Source organism: Canis lupus, chromosome 21 (assembly GCF_048164855.1).
Source record: "Canis lupus baileyi chromosome 21, mCanLup2.hap1, whole genome shotgun sequence".
Classification (NCBI taxonomy): domain Eukaryota; kingdom Metazoa; phylum Chordata; class Mammalia; order Carnivora; family Canidae; genus Canis; species Canis lupus.
Window position 1 is genome coordinate 51,977,863 of NC_132858.1, and position 24,504 is coordinate 52,002,366.

General features: G+C 36.0%; 2 long non-coding RNA genes across 4 annotated transcripts in view; one reads left to right on the forward strand and one right to left on the reverse strand.

The window, feature by feature from the left end:
• Positions 1 to 224: 224 nt before the first annotated feature.
• Positions 225 to 10,717, reverse strand: LOC140613192 (uncharacterized). 3 transcript variants are annotated; one of them, XR_012014359.1, is made up of 3 exons: positions 10,574 to 10,717; positions 8,069 to 8,218; positions 225 to 268 (listed from the first exon to the last, which is right to left on the reverse strand). It is a non-coding gene; the product is annotated as an uncharacterized lncRNA (long non-coding RNA). The 3 variants fall into 3 exon arrangements; XR_012014357.1 differs by having other exon boundaries at positions 10,405 to 10,704; XR_012014358.1 differs by lacking the exon at positions 225 to 268 and adding an exon at positions 400 to 457 and having other exon boundaries at positions 10,405 to 10,704.
• An 8-nt stretch (positions 10,718 to 10,725) lies between these two features.
• Positions 10,726 to 24,504, forward strand: part of LOC140613191 (uncharacterized) — a 72,067-nt gene continuing 58,288 nt past the window's right edge. Inside the window, exon 1 of the long non-coding RNA XR_012014356.1 lies at positions 10,726 to 10,793. This is a non-coding gene — a long non-coding RNA (uncharacterized lncRNA). The remainder of the gene's footprint in view (positions 10,794 to 24,504) is intronic.

Consider the following 24,504-nt stretch of genomic DNA (forward strand, 5'->3'; position numbering starts at 1 on the left):
TAATCACATCTGTGAACTTTATCTTTTGCCAGGTAAGGGAATTGGTTAACTGGATTCCCCCTTTGGGAGAAACATTACTCTTACTGTCAGAGGGATTATTGAACATTATCAGGTAAGAATCATGCCTTTTTGAAAGACTACAAATAATTTTTTTTCTTTTTTTTCTTTCTTCTTTCTTTCTTTCTTTCTTCTTTCTTTCTTTCTTTCTTTCTTTCTTTCTTTCTTTCTTTCTTCTTTCCTCTTTCTTTTCTTTTTCTTTATTGTATGCCTTTTAAGGAAAGACGTAAAACACCAAGTGTCACAAAGCAGTTGACACATTTTTGACAAAGTTCATTTATTTTTATTTAAAATTGCATTAAAACATAATTAGATAAACTCATACTATTTTGTGACTACTTACTGCTAAGTTCTTCCTCAACTATTTTCAAAGTCCAAGTAGAACTGAGAGAACCACCTCCTCCAAGAGAAGAGAAGTCAAGAAAAGTTGGTTACTTGTCAGTCTGTATATGATCAGGTCTTTGCTTCCCTCCTTGGGGTAGACCACTATGTTGGTGACCCCCAATGAACCATACTTTCCTATATATGTGCCCCTGGCACCTTGACTGTGGGCTTGGGTATGAGTCTTATTTTGGCAAATTTGATATTAGCAAGAATGATGTAAGTAAGCACAAAATTGATGGGTGTTTGTGAACTGAGGTTTGTTCTCTTAGGAGATTCCTTCCTGTGTCTTGTAAAGAAACTTGAACTCAGTTACTACATAATGAGACTATGTATAGACAAATCTTGGATTTTAAATATTTTCTTAAAAGTTCTACCCTCCACTGGGCACCTCGCTGAATATGAATGCATTTGGCCATTCCACATGGAGTGGAAGCACTGTTCACCTGATCACAGTCAACACCCTAGATTTCAAGAAATGATAGATCATTGCTATCATGTGCCACTAAGTTTTGAAATGTTATGGAATGCAGCAGAAGATAACAGAGATTCCTTGGAAGTATAATATTCAGTAGAAACTCTTAGTTTTCATTCAGTGCAAGGTGAGGCAAACCTAAGTGAGATATTAGAACATGACACACAAGACAAAAGATTTCTTAATAGTTAATATAAGACAGACTATAGAAGAACTCATATTTTAGCTTCCTTCCTTTCTTAAATGTGCATAAATTATCCCATGTGATTAGGACTTAAGCAAGTCCCACTGTCTGTTACCATTTCCATATGTCAAATAGATGAGGATTTGTTCTTCTATTGGAGAGTTGTTCACAGGTGGAAAATTTCACTCTTTAATTTTTTCCTCCCAATTGGGAACAAATGTTATGGAAACACTTCTCTTTAGGGGTTATAGAGATTTTCTTTTTCTTTTTCAGATTTTGTTTATTTGACAGAGAGTATCAGAGAGCACAAGTGAAGGGAACAGTAGAGGGAGCAGGAAAAGGAGGCTCTCAGTGAGCAGGAAGCCCAATGTGGGGCTCAGTCCCAGGACCCAGGAATCATGACCTGAGCTGAAGGTAGATGCTTAACTGACTGAGCCACCCAGGCACCCCTGAGATTTTCTTTAAGTTATAGAAACCATTCTGTCATTTCATTATAAAAGATAAAATGAAAGTAGATGTTTCCTCCAGGTTCAGCAACCACATATTTCAGGAAACTACTGACACTGATTCTGAGTATGAAGGACTATGTTTCTGGGAATGGGTGTTTTTTTGTTTACAACTCAGAGCCTGATATTCACATTATTAAATTTGTTGTTATTTGGTATTTACATTGTTGGTAGGTTCATAGAATATCCAATTCTATGGTCTCCCCTTATATTTGCATATCCTAGAGCACAAAATAAGAGATGCCATGTCAGGTGGTTTCAGAGTAATGTGATCTGGATACTAAACTCATCATTCTCATTCAGCCACAGGTCCACACTCTCACCTTTATGAAAGACTATTTTATTAAACAAATAAATAAAGACGGTTATAGAATCTCTATAACTTTGTAGGCCACAGTCCTTTCAGAAAAATTAATAGTTAAGTATAGTGGGTTTAATTAAAATGACAAAACACATTTGACCCAGTGTTAGAATTGTTCATTATTTACTCACATCAGTGTAGGGAGCCAACATGACGTTCATTATTTCGTAAGGCAAAGCCAGATAATTTTGTAGGACCTGCTATATACAGAAGTCTAAGGCTCCTGGGTTAAGCAATGAAAGTGAACCCACTATATATATCTTATGTACTGACACACAGAGCAGCGTCATTACAGAGTAAAATTTAATGGTTGAAAATCTGGGTCTGGAGTTATCATACTTGGAACAATTCCCAGGTCTGCTGCTTTATCAATGAGGTTGGACAACTTATCAAAACTTCCTGTGCCTCAGTTTCTTAATTTCAAAAATGGTGTAATAGACCATGCCTCATAATACCATCATAAGTTGTAAGTGTATTCAAGCAAGTCACATAAAGCATTCTAAAAGTGACTGGCTATTAGGAACCCATTATATGTTATATATAATTATTTCTTCAATATTATTATTACTAACTTAATTGAATTATTTGGAGGAATAAAAGTGAACATGAGCTGTCTCCTAATCAAGTTTCTCCTGTCCTGAGAGACACCCATTGTTCCAGACAGATACAACTTTATTTGATACCCAGCAAGTTGTGTTTTTACCATAACTTATGAATTTCAAATCACACACATTCATTGGTTAGAGTCAGTCAGGAAAAAAGTTAAATTCATGCCACTAGAAGCATTAGTAGCCACCATCAGAAAGGATAGGATTAGAGGACCATATTAGAAAATAAAACTAAGTAAAATTTCTCAAATTCGAGCAACTGAGTGGTCTTATTCTTTTCACAGCCAGTCTTTTCTGAGCCTGTCTGGCTTCTAACATGCACTGTCAGGGTCTTTTATGAATTTTGTTGAAACTAAATTACAATAATTAGGAAAAAAAATATTAACGTTCCTTTTAAGTTTCCTTGGATTTACCACAGCAAAGTATGAGTGGCTTAAAACAGCAGCAAAAATAAGAAGTCAAGGTTTAAACAGTTTCAGACTCTCTTGAATCTCTGGGCAAGAATTGGATTCATGACTTTCTCTTAGTTTCTGGTGTTTAATCTTTCTATTTCTTCACTTGCAGCTGCATGATCCTCTCCCTATCTCTGTCATCACATAGCATTCCCCATTGTTGCCATGTCATTACAGAATGCCTTTCTTTCTTTTTTTTAAGGATTTTTATTTACTTATTTATTCATGAGAGACACAGAGAGAGAGGGGCAGAGACATAGGCAGAGGGAGAAGCAGGCTCCCCGCAAGGAGCGCAATGCGGGACTCAACCCCAGCCTATATTTATAAAGCTATGTTTTATAGAATTTTATATGTTTATAAAATTTTCTATGTTTATATAGAATTTACAGAACTTATAAAACTATGTTCAAATAACCTGAGCCAAAGGCAGATGCTCAACAACTGAGCCACCCTGGTGTCCCTCAGAATGCCTTTCTAGAAGGATCCTAGTCATGGTGGATCAGTGGCCAATACTATTCTAGTTATTAATCACACACACAATGCTCCTCATTCTCAATAAAATTACATTTTGAGGTGTAAGGATTAGGATTTAAACACGTCTTTTTTAGAGGACACAATTCAACCCATTATAGTCTTCTCTTTGTCCTTTCCCATGTGCATAATGCATCCACCTCATTCTCTTATTCCAAGATTCATGTAACCATCCCTGGCTCAACTCCACATCCAAGATCCTATCTAAATATAATCACTTTGAAAAATGCCACATTTTGTTTTCTAAGTCATCTAAATCAGACTTGTCTGGCTTATCCTGAGCAACAATTCCTTTCTATCCATAAATCTGTGAGACTTAAAAAACAAGTTATCTGCTTCCAAGATAAAATGGTAGGGGAGGCATGGAATGGGCATGCTCCCATTCCAAAAAAGGAGAATTTGAAATGACAAAAAAGGGTCACTTGTCCAATGCAAGTTCACAACTCAGCAGAGCAAATCCCATATGTTTCAAAACCTGAGAATGGTTCTCTGTAGCTTGATCGTCTATCTCTGGCCTGAAGAGGCAGCCCTGCCTCCTCAGCTCTGGGCAGTGGGTAGGCTCTGGAATAAAGCACATCACCACAACCTCTGGAGCCAAGGATTTCCTGTCAGTCTGGACCTTGGCATCTGTGGCTCTCTGCCCAGAGAGTCTTCCTTCTTCAGTAAGACTTATCTCAGTTCTTTATGCAGGGTAGCAACATTTCTAGCTTCTCCAGCCACACCTTGAGCCTATTTCCAGAGGAAGTATTCTGGACGGCTGAGAATTTTCCAAATCATTAAGTGCTAGTTTCCTCTTACTCTGTAATTCCTTCTTCAATTTCTCTCTTTCTTCTCACAGTATACTATAAGCAGAAAGGAGAAACCAGGCAACACTTTCCACATTTTTCTTGAGAATTTCCTCAGCTAAATATCCATGTTGATCATTTAAAAGTCCCACTTTCCACCACTGAATAGCAGAACATAATCTAGCCAAGTTCTTTGTCACTTTATAATAAGTATCATCTTTAATTCAGGTTCCAATAACATAGTCCTTATTTCTCCTTGAGACCTCAACAGAAGCAGCTTTAACATTCATTTCTAGCAACATTCTGTTCATGATGATATATCCACTGTCTATGACAAGAGAAGCATTCTGTGCAGCTCTCTTCTTTTCTTCTTGACTCTTCTCCAGGATTGACTGTAATATCCATATTTCTACCAATATACTTTTCAATGCAGTGTAGACTCTATCACGCACTTCAAAATTCTTCCAACCTCTACTCATTACCCAATTCCAAACTACTTCCATATTTTCAGCTACTTGTTACAGCATCACCATGCTCCCTGCATGACAATTTGTATTAATTTCTTAGGGCTCTGTAGCAAAGGACCATAAACTAAGGGGTTAGAACAATTGAAACTTATTGTCTCATATTGCTGGAGGCTAGAAATTCAAATTCCAGGTGCTGACAGGTCTATGATTTCTCAAAGGCTTTAAGGAGGGAATCTGTTTCATGTTTTCCCTCAGCTTCTGATGTTACCAGTAGCATTTGATGTTCTTTGACTAGCAGCTGCTTAACTCCCATATCAGCTTCCTCTTCACATGCCAACTTCCACACACATGTCTGTGTCTTCATATGGCCTCATCACTTCATCTTAATTTAACTAATTACCTATGCAACAACCTTATCTATAAACAGAGTCACATTCTGAGATAAGTGGGGGAGGATTTCAACATATCTTTTCAGGGGGACACAATACAATTGATATCATGTCTCTAGCAGAAGAGTGAAGGGAAAATTTTGGGTCCCAACAGGGAAAACAATCCCCGACTACCACACATCTATACATTGCAGAATTTATAAAACTATGTTAGACCGGTTGAAGAGCATCCATGTCTTATCTACCATATAGACTGGCTAATATGACTGGGAAAAGATATTTCATAAAATATGAAACAGAGCACCCTCATTCACTCCTACCCAATACCCTTCTATGATTTTGTGGATTTCTGGAATCTAATAATGTTTCACATTCTTGTGTGATACAGTAGAAGAGCCCTACTGTTTGCCATTTGGCAAAGTCCATTCCTTAAGTGCTTCACAAAATGTGACTCTACTCATTCAAATAGCATCACTATCCTGAACATTTGCTGAACACAGAGAGTGGTTTTTAAGTCTTTATTTTCCTATTAGCCATCAAAATAGCATTCTCTTTTAGAAAATAAGTTAATTTAAGGGAGAAGTATCAAGAAATAATTTCAGTGTAAAGTTGGAGCACTGTTGTGACCTGGAAATAAGTGCATGAAATCATTTGTTCTAACTTCCCTAATCTCATCTTTATGGTTTTCCATGATGAGAGTTTTCTTCCTTACTCAATTTGGAACCAACTTCCATGCTTCTTACTCATAAAAATAGTGTTAATTAATCTCTTGGGCAATGTTCTCATTAAGTTTTCTTGCTACCATTTCAGTCTAAGTTGTCTTCTTCCTTTCACTCATGTCTCTTTGTACAATCAAGTTTTTCAATCATATTTAATTTTACTTTGAAACCAGAATGGGTATTCTTCAATAAGGTTCAATTTTTTTTTCTGTTATTTATGGGTTATCTGTGGTAGCCTTTCTTCTAAGTTTCTCATCCATCATGGCATACATATTTGGACAGTATAATGTGATTCTTTTTATGTGATTCTTAAAGAAAGTTTAAATACATCTGTCCAAAGACCTAAAAGGAAAGAAGGAGCAGAACCTGACCTCTCTGTCTTACCCGACATCAACTCTAATTCCCAGGGAGGAAAGACCTCTAAATGTGTGTTCCAGTTCTCACGTACATCATCCATCATCTGTTGGGATTCACTCACATGATAAAAGCATAGCCTAGATTTTTTTATCTTCTTCCCTTCAAAGATACAAAAATTGCTTACATATTATTTTGCATTCTCAACTCTCTTTTTATGTTTAAATATGACTGGTTCTGTAATGACAAGGCAATTAGACAGTTTTTTTCATGGCCACATTTTACAGATCTTTTCAAGTGTTGCCAAGTTCTTTCACGTAGCTCAGCTTCCTTGGAACCTGTGTGATGCTGCATGTGTATGTTGTGATCTCAACCCCAAGCCCCAGCATGTGAAATATTGAGCTTTTTATTTACAACATTTTTAAAAGTTCTGAGTGTGACTCCATAGTTGACTAATAGAAAGTTAAGTACATTTTTTTTTAATTTTTATTTATTTATGATAGTCACAGAGAGAGAAAGAGAGAGAGGCAGAGACATAGGCAGAGGGAGAAGCAGGCTCCATGCACCGGGAGCCCGACATGGGATTCGATCCCGGGTCTCCAGGATCGTGCCCTGGGCCAAAGGCAGGTGCCAAACCGCTGCGCCACCCAGGGATCCCAAGTTAAGTACATTTTATTTAAATATTTCTCTTTGAAGTTTTCTTCTATAAGGGAAAATTGAACAATTTCTTTGGATTTTTGGAATTCAAAAGAACTTTTGGAACACAGTACATTTTAAAAACAATAAAACAACACACAGAGAAAAGGAGAAAAAAAGTGAGAACTAAGTTATTATCAATTACCTTCGAAAGAAACACTTTTTATTCATAAGAAGGCAATTCACATTTTGGCAAAAGCCTATTAGGATCCTGGATTCTCTCACTATCCTATTGTATTAATTATCATTGCTGCAGAACAAATTTCCCCAAATTTGGTGGTTTAAAAACAACACATATTTTTTATCTCACAGCACTGTGTCAGAAGTCTGGTCATAGCTTGGCTGGATCTTCCATGTAGGGCATCAGAAAGCAGCAACCAAGGTGTCAGCCAGGCTGCATCTTATCTCAAGGCTCCACTGGGGAAACCCCCCTTCCACATTCTCTAGCCTGTGGGTGGAATTTGCTTCCTGACAGTGGTAGTTCACCAAAAGCACCAGTTCCCTGCTGGTTGTTGTCACTGGCTGGACCCCCAGACCTGAACTTTACTGCTCACCTGCTTGTACTCACTGACCTTCGTACCACATTTTTCTTTAAGCTCCTCTTTCTGGCTTTTCTCTTAACTCAGGCACAAGATATGAAGGGCATAGCATCCCATGATGGAAACAGAAACTATCCCTCAAGCAATAACTGCCTGGACAAAGAGCTCTGGCAGCCCAGACCACCCAGACCAATTAGAGATTAACTCGGACTCTGGCTTGCACAGATGTGAAGTGATCTCTCAAATGGCCGACAATTAACTTTACCTCACTGTATTGCTAAAATCTGCACCCAAGGAGGAGCACAAGTTCATTTACATAAAATGCAATGTATGTATAAGCATGTTTTCCTAAAGCACCTGCACAACTTTATTCTCACCTCTACATACAATGATAAGGCTCCAAAAGGAACCCATTCACCCTTGCTTGAGGTGTCATGCACGACTTTGGATATTATTCCCCATGATCTCCTATTTGCTACAAAAAAAAAAAAAAAAAAATTCCCTTTATGGAACAACTCCACCTGGTATAGTTTCTATCTGTGACTCACCCAGGGGCAAACTCACATTAGTTTGGTTACAATGTCAGCTGGAGATGGCCTCCAGTTCGTAGTTGCCTGCCTCAGCTGTTTGTCGTGTAGGTCTTCCAGTGTAGTCAAAGTTTTCCAAAATCAGTGAGGGAAAGGTTCCGTAGAGTGTGTCAGCTTTCTGACAGGCCTATGATGTAACATAATCATGGAAGTGAAATCTCATTTCTTTGCCATATTTTATTCATTAGAAGCAAGTTAGAGATCCCTCGAACACTCAAGAGGAGGGAAGAATATAGAAGCATAAACACCCAGGGATGGAGATCAAAGGAGTAGGTGAGGGCATGCATACCATGTAGGGGAATGGACCAGAATACTTGAATCTTTTGGACATCTTTGGCTAAATATCAAAAATTTGATATTTGTGAAGCCCATAAGCTAAGACTGAATAGATTAATATATTAATCTTAATAATTTAAAAACAATAGATTCTTCTTATTTAAAACAAGTGAGCAAACATTTCAGAATTCTATGAGACAAACATTTGTCAAAGGATTTTCTATGACAAACCCTTTATCTTATATTCAAGCTCTATTTAATGATATACTGCCACTAACTGGATTTCTAGTACTGAGATCTGAGATCTTTCTCTTTCAAGTGCCTGAAACATTTGAGCAGAACTAGAAAATTCATTTTACCCCATCCTCTTATCCCAGGCACCCTGCCATCATCCTGCTTTTTTATTGCATGTGTAAACACATTGTCTCCAATCCAGCTCTGTGAGGACAATCTTCATTGTTTTTGCCACAAACTGCTGGGATGATAGGCAGGAGGGGCATGTAGTGTACTTTGTATTTTAACATTGAGAATAGTGAAAAGCAGGTTTCCCCTGTCCTTTAAAAAAAGATAGTACGAGAGAGAACACATGTGATATTTTCATGAGGCAGCACGAAGTCTAAGATCTTTGAAGTATCTCATACTTTCATGTATTCCTTTTTGTAGGCATCATGTAAATTCTGTAAGAGAACTAGAACAAACTCTTTGCCACTGCATGGCCTTGTATGGTTGGCAGTGGATCGAGTTTTAGGTTCACACATGGACTTTTCTAAGCATCCCCTGATTTATCAATTTAATGAGTTTTAATTTAAATGACAACTTTTTGGGGCCACCTGGCTGGCTGTCAATTAAGCATCTGCCTTCTGCTCAGGTCATGACCCCAGGGGCCTGGGATCAAGCCCCATGTTATTTTCCCTGCTCAGCAAGGAGCATGCTTCTTCCTCCTACTCATGCCCTCTCTCTCTCTCTCTCTCTCTCTCTCTTTCTCTCAAATAAATAAAATCTTTGAAAACATAATAAATGAAAACACTTTCAATTTCCTGTATGCCTTTTTGCTTTTCTGTTTAAATTCTTCAGTTGTTCATTTATATCCCCCTGTATTTGGTTTTATGATTTTTTTTTTTTTTTTTTTTTTTTTTTTTTTTTTTTTTTTTGCCATTGCTCTGTCTTTGAGGACTCTTCCCAGCCAACTCCTGGAAAACCGTTGAGGTTGCTTGGGCACAGGAATTAGGTCACTTCTTGATATGCAAATAAAGCAGATGTAAAGAGGGTCCTTACTTATTTCATGAGTGTTTCTTTTGGGGGGGGTATGGGAATGTTAGTTTGAAGACCCATCTTTTGATAGCATTTGGGGGTGGGTATGAGTACAGAGGTGTGTGACGTTGGGGCAAATCACCTGTCACCAACGTGTGTCTAGGCAAAATGGCAGGAGAGAGGGCTTTCTGAAAAGGATCGTTTGATGTGACACTAAATACAGGGCCGACTCTCTCTGGAAGCTGTAGACTGTAAGAGTGGTGCCAAGCCTCCACCTGTAGCAAGAGTTAGGGCTCCCTGGAAAAGAGAAAGATAGGATGTAGCTCTCTGGCCCAAGAGAAGTCCTTTCAGGTCCCCAGCTATTTTCTGTGATCTTTGTTGGACTTTCAGAGCACACTTCTAGCAGAACTCCCTAGGGGGTGTCAGAATGACAAAGAAATGCAAAAACCTCAGGAGTTAAGGATTTTAAGAGAACAAAGGGAATGCAGCAGCTAACAAGTCTCTAGCCTAAGAATATCAGAGACAAAAAAATCAGTGATAAAACTCTTGTTGCAGAACTCCCGGTGCTGTTTCAAAAGTGAGGAGGGCCCTTAGCTGAGATGAGGAGGCCAGGACCCCTCCAGTTCGTACTGGAGCATGCCCATATCCTCTCCTGGTTGGGCAGTTACCTCTCTTTCAATATAATATTAAAGTTGCCCTGGGAGGAACACAAGTATCATTGCCATAACAAGATGCACGTACAGACATATTTTCTAAGTATCTGTGCAACTTTATGCCTCTGTTTACCTGTGATGACAAAGCTTCTCTTTCTGAATATTTATCATAATCCTAAATAAAAGTAAGTCATTCATTCCTGCTCCAGGAAGTCAGGGCTTTGGAAGTGATCCTATGATCTCCTTATTTACGGCAAATAAGGTTTCCTTTGTGTGAGGACATCACCTGGTGTAGTCTCTACCTGTAATTCACCAAGGGGAGAAGTCAGTCACAAAACTGTTGGCTGACAAAAGCCCATGTCTGGTCTGTAGAGGTCTCTTCATTGTGTTGGATAACTGCGGCCACAGTGCGGAATATGGATTATATCATTCCACTCTAGAATCCTTCTAGAATCCTCAGGAAGGTCTGTGAGCTTGAAAGGTTGCATCTGCTACTGGACCACTGGACAGAGGGAAAAAAAGGTTGGCGGACATATCTGAGCATTTTAAATATATGTGCTTTAAAGTATTTTTCTTAAATTCCTTCAGCATAACATGTATTCTTTGTTGAATTTACTTACTTTTCACAATGTAACTTCCTAACATTTTGAAATTTTAGTTTACAATTTTAAAAATATATATTTTATTTATTTATTCATGAGAGACACAGAGAGAGGCAGAGGCAGGAGAAGGGGGAGAAGCAGGTGCCTTGCGGGCAGCATGATGTGGGACTGGATTCCAGGACCCCAGGACCCCAGGATCAATCACAACCCGAGCCAAAAGCAGATGCTCAACCACTGAGCCACTCAGGTGTCCCTTAGTTTATAATTTCCTCTTGCTTAGGATCTTCCTTTCTGTGTGTGTGTGTGTGTGTGTGTGTGTGTGTGTGTGTGTGATGGATTTTTCACACTTTTTCTATCTAGGCTCAGACTTCCCTGACCTTCTCTATGCCAACATTCCTAATTCTACCCCTGGCCTACCCTGAAGCATAAAACCCAGATGATGGAGGTACAAATAGTTCTGCTCCTAAGTCACTGAGTAACTTGGCACAGATTCTAATTGTGTGATTATTTTTTCCCTCAGATTTTAACTCAGGTAATAGCTGGATATGTTGGTTTCTAGTTCTTGCAGCAGAAAGTGACAATAATTTTGTTCCCCCTGTGTTTAAATTTGAGGGGAGTTGGAATATAAGCAGTTGTCACCTATAAGCCTCTTCCTATTCACTGTGATTTACTGGATTTTTTAGTCTAGTCATCCTTGAAGTTCCAAAATAGTATCATATTGTGCTTTTGATGTGCAGATTATTAATGATTAATGATTTGGGGCATCTTTTCATGTTTTTCAGTCATTTTTTTTCTCTTTTTGGAGACACGAGCATTCAGATTCGTTGCCCATATTTGAATCAGGTGTCTTTTTATTTGAGTTGTGTTAGCTCTTTTTAAATTGTAGGTAAAAAAAAAATAATAATTATAATAATAAAATAAATTGTAGGTAAGTCCTTTATCAGGTATATGATTAGCAATTATTTTCTCTGATTCTGTGAACTTTTACTTTTTTAGTAGTGCCCTTTAAAGCAGAAAGTTTTGTTTTTTTTTTTAATTTTGATGAGTCAAATTCAGCAATTTTTTCTTTTGTTGATCTTGGATTGTTGCCATACCCAATCAGTTGCTAAAGTCCAAAGTCATAAGGATTTATCTATTTATTTTTTAAATAGTTTTATTGTTTTACCTTTCACATTTAAGTTTTTGATAAATTTCAAGTTAATTTTTTTGTATGCTATTAGAAAGGGATCCACCTTTTTCTTTTGAATGTGTTAATCCACTTGACCCAGTACAATATGTTGAAAAGACTATTTGTCCGTTCAAAGATCCTGGCACCACTGTTAAAAAATAAGTTAATCATAGATGCACAGTTTTATTTCCAGACCTTCAATTCAATTACATTAATATATAGGTCTATCCTAGTATCTGTACCACTCTGTCTTGATTCCCATTATTGGTTTGGAAATCAAGAAATTTGAGTCCTCCTTTATGTTGTTCTTTCCCAGGATTGTTTTAACTCTCCTGAGTCCCTTGCAATTCCATATGGACTTTTATAATATTGAGCAATTTTTTACAAAAAGTCAGAATTCTAATAGAGATTGAGTTAAGTCTATAGATCAGCTTGAGAGTATTGCTGTCTTAATATCAATTCTTCTGATGCATGGGATGTTTTTCCATTTATTTAGATCATCTTTACTTTCAATGACATTTTATAGTTTCCCCTATGCTTTGTACTTTTTTGTTTCATTTATTCCTAAGTATTTTATTCTTTTTCAAAGTAATTGCAAATAAGATTGTTTTCTTACTTCCGTTTCATATTGTTCATTATTATTATATAGAGACTGCATAGATTTTTTTTATTGACATTGTATTCTGCAACCTTGATGGACATGTTGCTTAGTTGTAACAGCTTTTTAGTTGGTTTCTTAAGATTTCTATATATAAGGACATGTCGTCTGTAAATTGAGATTCTTTGACTTTCTTTTCCAAACTGAAGCCTTTTTATTTATTTTTCTTCCCTATAACTTTGTCTAGAACTTCCAGTACAGGTGAATAAAAATAGCAAGAACAACATTTTTGTCTTGTTCTTCGTTTGAAAGCAAACAACCTTTCACCATTACATGTGATGTTAGGTTTGTCATAGATACTCTATTAGGTTAAATTTCTTCTATTTGTAGTAGGTATGTATATTGCATGCTTTTATCATGAAAGGATATAATGGCATTTCAAATGCTCTTTCTGCATAAGTTAGATTATTATTTTATTTTTGGTTTTTTATTCTAATGACATGGTATGTTGAATTAATTTATATTTGGATGTTAAGCCAACCTTGCATCCTGGTATAAATCACACCTAACCAAGGCGTATAATTATTTTTACATCTTGACTAATTTGGTTTGCAAATACTTTGCTAAACATTTTTGCATTCAAATTCATAAGAAGTTATTCTGTAGTATTATTATCTTATGATGTATTTGTTTTTATATATGATTAATACTGACCTTTTAGATGAGTAACATGAGTACTTTTGGTGGTTTTTAAGGCAAGGACATTTTTGAGAAAAATCTAAAAATTAAATCCATTACATTGTCAGCTTTATTTCTATCAATAAGTTTTCAAGTTTAATACCTACCTTACATGCCTGAGCTTCCTTCCATCTTTGGGTCTTAATTCAATGCATGGTGATTTTATCAGTTAGTCAGCATTCTCCAGAGAAACAGAAACAATAGGGTACATTGATACCTACATCCATGTCTTTGATACTATTTCTACCTTTACCTATTTGTATACCTACATCTATCCATCCATTCATATCTATCATCTATTTATCTATCCAACAAGAGATTTATTTATTTATCATTAATTAATTAATTAATTAATTAATTAATTTGAGACAGTGTGGGATAGAGAAAGCGAGAGGCTAGCGACAAGCAGACTCCGTGCTGAGTATGGAGACTGATATGGAGCTTGATCCCATGACCCTGAGATCACGACCTGAAACAAAATCAGTAGTCAGAGACTTAATTGCCTGAGCACTCAGGTGCCCCTCGAGAGATTTATTTTTAAGGAAATGGATCATGGAATTTATGTAGCATCTGGCAAATCTGAAATTCAGGGCAAGCTGGCAGACTGAGATGTCAAAGGAGTTCTCGAATCCAGATTTGAAAGGATATGAATCTCATAGGATTTCGATACTGTAGTCTTGAGGCTAAATTTCTTGTCCTTTGGAAAATCTCTGTCTTTCTTTTAAGACCTTCAACTGATTGGATGAGGCTTCCCCGTATTATGGAGGATAATCTGCTTTCACTCAGAATCTGCTGGTTTAAATGTTAATAACATCTAAAAAATAACTTCACAGCAACATCCAGACTAGTGTTTGATCAACTGGGCACCATAGTCTGGCCAAGTAGACAAATAATATTAATCATCACAGCAGTTTTTCTCTTTTCTGAACACCTATAACACTCATTGTATTGTCAACAACTGTTAATTACACCAAATTACATCCTGTCTTAGTGTGATTAAACTAATTTATGCACACACTTCTGTGTGAAACAAGGTAAAATAGCATCGAACTACGTGTCTGTATTCCTAATCTTAAGGATTACTGACTACATGCATCTTTAATGTGTATTATGTTCCTGATCACAAATGTTCAAAAGATCCTTAATGCCTAATGAATCAGTTTTCTTTTTTTGGTGCTATACATCAAGATTTATCAAATTATGACCCATAAGTCAAATTCATATTGCAGTTTTTGTAAATAATATTTTATTAGAGCACAGAATTCTCATTAATTTCATACTCTCAACTGTAATATTCATGATGTAACTACAGAGTTGAATCATTGGAATAGAGAAAGTTTATTCTATTGGAATAGAGAGAGTTTATCCAAAATATTCTGTCTTAACTGAAAAAGTTTGCCAACCTCTATTGTTCACTAAAGCACTGACCCATTATTTCAGAACTCTACTGTCCATATTTTGCAATAATTGTAGTTAATCACATTTTTGCCTTTCACCCACAATTTCCTCTGCAGGGACATTCTAACTCTGTCTCATTGACTTACAGACCAAAATTATACTTTTTAGCATGCTCGTCTCAGGTAATATCTCAATTCCCAGTGCCTTTTCTTATATCTCTGGAGAGAAATTAGTCTTTTTTTCCTCTCATCTTCTTACCAGTGGTTACTAAAATATGTCTATTTTATGAACTTTGTTGTACCTTTTATTTTACTACTTCATTTTATTTCTTTTTAAAAAAGTATTTTTAAATTAAATTCAATTAGTTAACATACAGTGTATTATAAGTTTCAGAAGTACAGGTCAGTGATTCACCAGTCTTATATAACACCCACTGTTCATTACATGATATGTCCTCCTTAATTTCCATCACCCAGTTACCCCATTCCCTAACCCATTCCCCTCCAGCAATCCTCACTTTGCTTCCTATGATTAACAGTCTCTTATGGTTTGTCTTTCTCTTATTTCATCTCGTTTTATTCCCCCCCTTTCCCCTATGATCCTCTTTTTTTATTTCTTGAATTCCCCATGTGAGTCATATCATATGATAATTGTCTTTCTCTGATTGACTTATTTCAGTTATCATAGTATTCTCTAGTTACATCCAAGTCTTTGCAAATGGGAAGGTTTCATTTTTTTTGATGGCTGAGCAGTATTCCATTGTATATTTATACCATATTTCTTTATCCATTCACCTGTCAATGGATATCTGGGCTCTTTCTATATTTTGGCTATTGTGGACATTGCTGCTAAAAATATTGGGGTGCAGGTGCCCCTCGAGATCACCGTATTTGTATCTTTAGGGTAAATACCTAGTAGTGCAATTGCTGGTTCATAGAGTGTCTCTATTTTTAACTTTTTGAGGAACCTCCGTACTGTTTTCCAGAATGACTACAGCATCTTGCATTCCCACCAACAGTTACAGGTTTTTCCTTTCTCTGCATCCTGATCAACATCTATCATTTCCTGACTTGTTAATTTTAGCCATTCTGACTGGTGTGAGGTATTATATCATTGTTGTTTTGATTTGTATTTTCCTGATGTCAAGTGATGTTGAGCATTTTTTCAGGTGTCTGTTGACTATTTGTAGGTTTTCTTTGGAGAAATATTTCTTCATGTCTTCTGCCTATTTCTTCATTGGAAGATTTGTTCATTGGATGTTGAATTTGGTAAGTTCCTTACAGAATTGGATACTAGCCTTTAGCCTTTTATATGATATAACATCTGCAAATATCTTCTCCCATTCTGTCAGTTGTTTTTGGTTTTGTTGACTGTTTCCTTTGCCTTACAAAAGCTTTTTATTTTGATGTCTCAGTAGTTCATTTTTGCTTTTGTTTCCCTTGTCTTTGGAGATGTGTCTATCAAGACGTTGCTGTGGCCAAAGTCACAGAGGTTACTGCCTCAGTTCTCTTCTAGGGTTTAATGAATTTCTGTCTGACATTTAGGTCTTCCATCCATTTTGAGTCCATTTTTGTGTATGATGTAAGAGAATGATCCAGCTTAATGCTTCTGCATGTGACTGTCCAATTTTCCCAACACCATTTGTTTAGAACACTGCCTTTTTTCCATTGGATCTTCTTTCCTGCTTTGTTGAAGATTAGTTGACCATAGACTCGAGGATCTATTTTAGGGTTCTCTCTTCTGTTCCATTGATCTGTGGGGTCTGTTTTTGTGCCCGTATCATACTGTCTTGATTATCAAAGCTTTGCAATAGAGCTTAAAGTCCAGAATTGTGATGTCCCTAGCTTTGGTTTTCTTTTTCAACATTCCTTTGGCTATTTGGGGTCTTTTCTGGTTCCATACAAATTTTAGGATTATTTGTTGCAGCTCAGCTAAAAAAAGTTGGTGATATTTTGATAGGGATTACACTGAGTGTATATATTGCTCTAGGTAACATAGACATTTTAGCAATATTTGTGAGCATGGGAAATTTTTCCATTTCTTTGTGTTTGCCTCAATCTATTTCATGAGTGTTCTATATTTTTCTGAGTACAGATCCTTTGCCTATTTTATTAGGTTTATTCCTATGTATCTTATAGTTTTTGTGCAATTGTAAATGAGATTGACTCCTTAATTTCTCTTTCTTCTATCTCATTGGTAGTATACAGGGATGCAAATGATTTCTGTGTATTGATTTTATAACCTGCCACTTTGATGAATTCCCGTATGAACTCTAGTAATTTTGGAGTAAAGTCTTTTGGATTTTCCACATACAGTATCATGTCATCTGTGAAGAGTGAAAGTTTGACTTATTTTTTGCCTATTCAGATATCTTTTATTTATTTTTGCTGTATGACCGCTGAGACTAGAACCTCTACTACCATGTGTTTGTTTGTTTTTTTAAGATTTTATTTATTTATGAGAAAGAGAGAGACAGACACAAAGACACAGGCAGAGGGAGAAGCAGGCTCCATGCAGGAAGCTTGATGTGACACTCAATCCCAGGACTCTGGGATCACTGCCAGAGCCAGAGGCAGATGTTCAACTACTGAGCCACCCAGGCCCCCCTCTACTACCATGTTGAACAACAGTGGTGGTAGAGGACATCCCTGCTATGTTCCTTACATTAGGGGAAAATCTCTAAGAAAATGATATTTGCTGTGGGCTTTTTGTTTATGGCTTCTATGATATTGAAGCATGGTCCCTCTATCCCTACACTATGAAGAGTTTTAATCTAGAAATGATGCTATAATTTGTCAAATGCTTTTTCTGCATACATTGAGAAGATCATATGGTTCTTATCCTTCCTTATAGTAATGTACTCTATCACATTGATTAGTGGATGTTAAACCAACTTTGCAGCCCAGGAATAAATTCCTCTTGGTCATGATGAATAACTCTTTTCATGTACTGTTGAATAGTATTGGCTGGAATTTGGGGAAAATTTTGGCGTCCATATTCATCCGGGTTATTGGTTTGTAATTCTTCTTTTTGATGGGGTCTTTGTCTGGTTTTGGGATTAAGGTAATGCTGGCCTCAAAGAAAGAGTTGGTAAGTTTTTCTTTCATTTCTATTTTTTAAACCACTTCAAATGAATAAATATTATTCCTTTATTTTATTTTTTTAAAGATTTATTTATTTATTTATTTATTTGAGACACAGAGAGAGGCAGAGACACAGGCAGAGGGAGAATCAGGCTCCTCACAGGGAGCCCAGTGTGGAACTCCATCCTGGATCCTGGGATCATGCCCTGAACCAAAGGCAGACACTCAACCACTGAGCCATCCAAGTGTCCCTGTATCATTTCTTTAAATGTTTAGTAGAATTCCCCTGGGAAGCCATCAGCCTTGGATTCTTATTTGTTGGGAGATTTTTGATTACTAATTTAATTTCTTTGCTGGTTTTGGGTCTGTTCAGGTTTAATATTTCTTCCTGTTTCATTTTTGGTAGTTTATACACCTCTAGAAATGCATCTATTTTTTCCAGATTGCCTTATCTGTTGGATTATAGTTGTTCATAATATGTTCTCATAATTGTATTTCTTTGATGTTGGTTGTAATCTCTCCTCTTTCATTAATGATTTTATTGATTTGAGTCCTTTCTCTTTTCTTTTTGAAAAGTCTGGCTATGGTTTTATCATCTTATTAATTCTTCCAAAGAACCAGGTCCTAGTTTTGTTGATCTGTTCTACTGTTCTTTTCATCCTATTTCATTGAGTTCTGCTCTAATATTTATTAATTTTAATCTCCTGCTTGGTTTAGGCTTTATTTGCTATTCTTTTCCCAGCTCCTTTAGGTAGATGTTTAGGTTGTGTATTTGAGACTTTTCTTATTCTTGTGAGAGGCTTGTACTTCCCTCTTAGGACTGCCTTTGCTGTATCACAAGGGTTTTGAACAGTTGTATACTCATTTTATTTATTTCCATGAATTTTTAAAATTCTTTAATTTCCTGGTTGACCCACTCATTATTTAGTAGAATGTACTTTAACCTCCAAGTATTTGAGTTCCTTCCAAATCTCCTTATTGTGATTGAGTTCAAGTTTCAAAGCACTGTGCTCTGAAAATATGCAGGGAACGACCCTAGTCCTTTGGTGCCAGTTCAAACATGATTTATGACCTCATATGTGATCTTTTCTGGAGAATGTTTCATATGACCTCAAGAAGAATGTGTAGTCTGTTGCTTTAGGATGAAATGCTCTGATTATATCTGTGAAGTCCATCTGGTCCAGTGTGTCATCAAAAGTCCTTGTTTCCTTGTTGATCTTCTGCTTAGATGTCTGTCCATTGTTGTGAGGGGGGTGTTAAAGTACCCTACTATTATTGTATTATTATCAATGTGTTTCTTTAATTTTGTTATTAATTGGTTTATACAATTGCTGCCCCATGTTATGGGTATAAATATTTACAGTTGTTAGATCTTGTTGGATAGACCCTTTAATTATGATATAATGTCCTTCTTCTTTTATTATAGTGTTTGGTTTAAAATCTAGATTGTCTGATATAAAGATTGCTACCCCAGCTTTGTTTTGATGTCCATTAGTATGATAAGTGGTTTCTGCCCCTTCAGTTTCCATCTGGAGGTGTCTGGGTCTCCAGTGAGTCTCTTGGAGGAAGCATATGGATGGGTCATGATTTTAATCTGATCTGATACCCTGTGTCTTTTGATTGGGGCCTTTAGTCCATTTTCATTCAGAGTAACTATTGAAAAATCTGAATTTAGTGCCATTGTATTACCTGTGAAATCATTGTTTCTGTAGATTGTCTCTGTTCCTTTCTGGTTTCTGGTTACTTTTCGGCTCTCTTTGTTTAAAAAAAAAAAAAAAAAAATTCCTTTAGTATTTTTTGCAGGGCTGCTTTAGTGATTACAAATTCTTTCAGTTTCTGTTTGTCTTGTAAGCTTTTTATCTCTCTTCCTATTTTGAATGACATTTTTGCTGATTAAAGTATTCTTGGCTGTTATTTTTCTCATTCAGTACCCTTTCTGGCCTGCCAGGTCTCTGCTGATAGGTCTACTGTCAGTCTAATGTTTATACCTTTGTAGGTTAAAGACCCCTTGTCTTGTCTCATGCTGCTTTCAGGATTTTCTCTTTGTCTCTGAGATTTGCAAGCTTCAATATTATATGCCAAGGTGTTGACCTGTATTGATTTTGAAGGGGGTTCCCTGTGCCTCCTGGACTCAAATGCCTGTTTTCTTCTCCAGATTAGGGAAGTTCACTGCTATCATTTGCTCCAATATGCCTTCTGTCTCTCTCCCTCTCTCTGTTTCCTCTTCTTTGGGGATCCCAATTATTCTAATGTTGTTTCTCTCTCTCTTTTTAATGTTGTTTCTCTTTATGGTATCAGTTATCTCTCAAATTCTCCTTTCATGATCCAGTAGTTGTTTATCTCTCATTTTCCTAAGCTTCTTTATTCTTCATTTTGTCTTCCTTATTACTACTTCTCTCTTCTGCCTCATTTTTTTCCCAGCAGTTAGAGCCTCTATTTCTTATTGCATCTCACTAACAAGCTTTTTGATTTCTACTTGATTAGATGCTAGTTCTCTTATTTATCCAGAAAGGGATTCTCTAGTGTCTCCTATACTTTTTTTTTTTCAAGTTCACATATTATCTTTATAATCATTAGTTTGAACTCTAGTTCTGACATCTTACTTATATCCATATGGCTTAGGTCCCTGCAGTCATTAGTGCCTTTTGTTCTCTCTTTTTTTAGGTGAGTTTATCCATTCTGTCATCCTGTCCAGGAAAGAATAGATGAAAAAGAGAACAAAATACTAAAATAGCAATAATGACCTCTGAGAAATATACACTAAACCAATCAGAAGAGACCAAAAAAAGGAAAAAATCAATTTAAAAAATACCAAGAAAAAAAGAGAATATAGTCCAACAGATGAACAGAACAGAGCAATACACTGGACCCTGTGTGCATTTTGCTGTGTATTAAAAAACTAGATCTAAAATCATAAAGAAAGAAAAACATATATATGTGCAAAAAATTAAGCACATTGATAGGACAGGTTGTAACTGTAAAAATGAAAAGGAACAGACCAAATTAAGAAGAAGAAGAAGAAGAAGAAGAAGAAGAAGAAGAAGAAGAAGAAATCTAAACAAAAAGGGGAATAGAGCAATATACTACATCCTGACTGCATTTTGGTCTGTTAGAAGAACCTACATCCCAAAATCATAAAGAAAGAAAATCTTATATATATATATATATGATATATAAATCTTATATAAGATAAGATATATAAATCTTATATATATACATCTTATATATATCTATATACAAAAATAAAATTAAATACATTGAAAAGATAGAATATAACTGTAGAAATGAAAATGTAAAAAAAGTTTTTAACAAAATAATAGAAAAAGACAAAAAAGAGAGAGATTATCATACATGTGAAGAAAATAGAGCAATACACTAGTTTCTGGATGTATTTTGGTGGTTTATTAGAAGAAACTGCATCTTAAAATTGTCAAAAAGAAAAAAAACATGTTTACAAAAATAGAATTAAATACAATGAAAGAATAGAATGTAAGTGTACAAAAAAGAAAATTATAGAAGATCTTTTAAAAAGAGTTGATAAAATTAAAAATTGGTTGAAAAAAGAATGAGAAAAAAATGAAAACTGAAAGACTGAAGAATCGTGGGGGAAAAAATATGAATTCTAGATCACTATTTTCTCCTAGTGCTGGAGTTTGCAGTTATGTGTGATCAGTAAACTTGGTCTTGGTTGGATGTTCTTGTTGATCTTCTGAGAGAGGGACCTGTTGTGCTGATTCTAGAGTATCTTTGCCCCAGGTGGAATTGCACCACACTTATCAGGAGGCCAGGTTAAGTAAGATGCTCCAGAGTACTCTATGTGGCTTTCGATCCCTGAAGGCTTTCTTCACCTTCAGGACAAAAGAGTGAGAATGAGAATGGCCGCCTCCCAATCTCCAGTGCCACAGCTGAAAGCTCAGGGCCCCATTACTCAGTGTACCCTCAGGAAAAAAGAATCTATCTTTCTTGTCTCCCTGTTCTCTGGCCGCAGTCTGTGCTCACCTGTGATCCAGCATTTCTATTTCTGGCATGTGTCCCCTTTTCGGGTTTCCAAACCCTGCAAATTCTTGTGGCATGCACCCACACCTCTCCTCCTGGGGGTAGGAAGGGGGTTCTTGAGGTGGTTCTCCCACTTGTTGGTCCCTGGCTTGGAGATCAGTCACCTGACTATGCCACAGTTTGCAGTATATGGCAGCCCTAAGCTGAGAGCCCACTCCTGAGCTCACTGATTGGCCCTGGGTTCCAACTGATGCCTGGGAACTCTGCCACATGAGGCACCTTCAGCCTTCCCCAGACCACACTGTCCCACCTAGGATTTCACCTCATTTCACTACTTGAGTAGGGGCATCCATCACTGGAGCAGATTTTTAAAAGTTCTGATTTTGCACCCTACTACTATATCACTCTCTGGGGCTGGCTGACACTTTTCTATTTGTAGATTTGCAGCTTTTCTTTTCTTAGACCTCCACTTGAGTTCTCAAATGTTCAGAATGATATGATAGCTATTTAGCTGAATTCCTGGGACCAGATGAAACTCCTACTCCTCCACCATCTTGGACTACCCACCCTCCATTTTATTTGTCTTATTTCTCTTTTCTAAAGGGTATGATCTGTAAATGTAGTCTATTCATTTTGGTATTTACTGTAGTTTCTAGTTTTCCCAGGTGCCTTGTAAATAGTCAGTAACTGAGGGCTTCCCTATGGGAAGTCTGCTTCTCCCTCTCCCTCCACTGCTCCCCTTGCTTGTGCTCTCTTGCTCTCTTTCTCTCAAATAAATTAATTAGTTAAAAAAAAAAAAAAAAGAAACACTACTATAGAGAGTTTGGCCCAGGATCAATGAACACAATGTCATCACTGGAAGATGGTATAAATGTAGAAATGGTCTTTGCATTCATATTGTACCTTAGACTGTATTCATGTAGACTTCTAGTCATGTAAAAATGCCTCTTTCTTTATATTACCACATATAAAATTATTGGTGTGATATAGTAGGGAATAAGCACACACAATTATTTACAAACCATTAATGTAGATTTGTACTTTTTTGAGCACTATAATTTGTTGGGCATTCTTATTAGGATTCTAAGTAATATACCTTTATATTGCATTTTGAAAGCAGTGCATATTTCAATGTAAGAAGTGGGTTCCTATTGATACATGGTTTGCATAGAGGATAGTGTTTTTCAAATATGACAGTAGGTTAAGTTCTACTTAAAGACAGCTCAATTGTCCCTAAAATGTAAAAATTTTCTCCAAAATTTACAGCTGTGGCAGTTTTTTAAAAATTATTTTTTATGCTGTCTTCATGCAAGGGATAGTTTAGTGCATTTTACTGGAGATTTTCTGAGAACCATTTGTGAATGAGTGATTAAAACCTCTTTTGTATTTTTCCCTCAGGTATTAACTAAAGTTCTTAAATTACTTGTTAATATTTGTTTCATATCAAGGCAGGTTGATTTGTTTTACTAGTCATCAAACATTAATTTTCAGATTATCAGCACACAAAGTCTTAGAAAAAATGACTACATCAAAGAAAATGTTAAAAAGTAAAGATGTAGAAGTGATAGAAATAGTGATCATGTACACACATAAAACTGAGAAATCAGGTTTCTTAGCAATATTGCATTCTTTATATCTTTCTGTTATAAAGATTCCACATATCTTTATTCTTTCTTCAACATCCTCACTATATCTTTATCATGGATAATTATTTGGCTGATATACAACTTATTTATTTAGCAAACATCAAATTTGGAGCTGTGCAAAGTATTCATCATTATGAGTTTTGCTTTTTCCCATAGTCAATAGTTTTGAGAAAAGTACATTGTGAAGATGTGGAAGCAGTTGTGGGCTGTAATATTCAGAGTTACACAATGGGTCATAAACATGTAAAGGCATACAGAATATCATCCAATATTATCTTAATATTTTTAAAAAAAGTATTAGTATGTCCAGAGCAATAGAATAAACATTGTATTCACTCTACAGAGTGTATAAAAATGAATCTATTCATATGCTAACAGCATGTTGAGTTTAATAACCTAATTAAAAGTTTTATTGTATCTATTAGAGAAAAAAATCAAGAGTCATGTTTAACAAAATAAATAAGTGAGAAAGAAAAAAACAAAGCAATTAAACAAAAACAAAGAAAACAAAATGAAAACCCAGCCACAGTTTACTGAATCTTTATCATCAGCTTTGATTATTACTAGAATATAATTCTAGTAATTTGGGGCTGATTTCATGCCTTTTTAAAGGTCCTATGCAATGAACAGCTTATTTGCAGTAACATAAGCTTTATTAAGGAAGGAAGGGTTTTATTTTGTTTTATTAACTGCTGTATCTCCAGAACCAACAAATGTGCCTTCAATAGAAGATTCTTAATTAAAACTGAGAGCATGTTATCTTTTCTCTAAATTCCTAACATCCTTAGTATTTGTTTAAGTTAACTGACATGTACACAGTGTTTTTATGTACCTGATACATATAAATGTATGTGCACACACATACATACCCATTTACTTTTGTATTTAATAAACATATACATTTACATATGGAGATTTTACTTTTGGAAAAAAATTGTGTATTGTTATGTTGCAGGGACAATCAGGGTCCACCAAACAGTCTTTTACTTTCTTATTTCCCATTC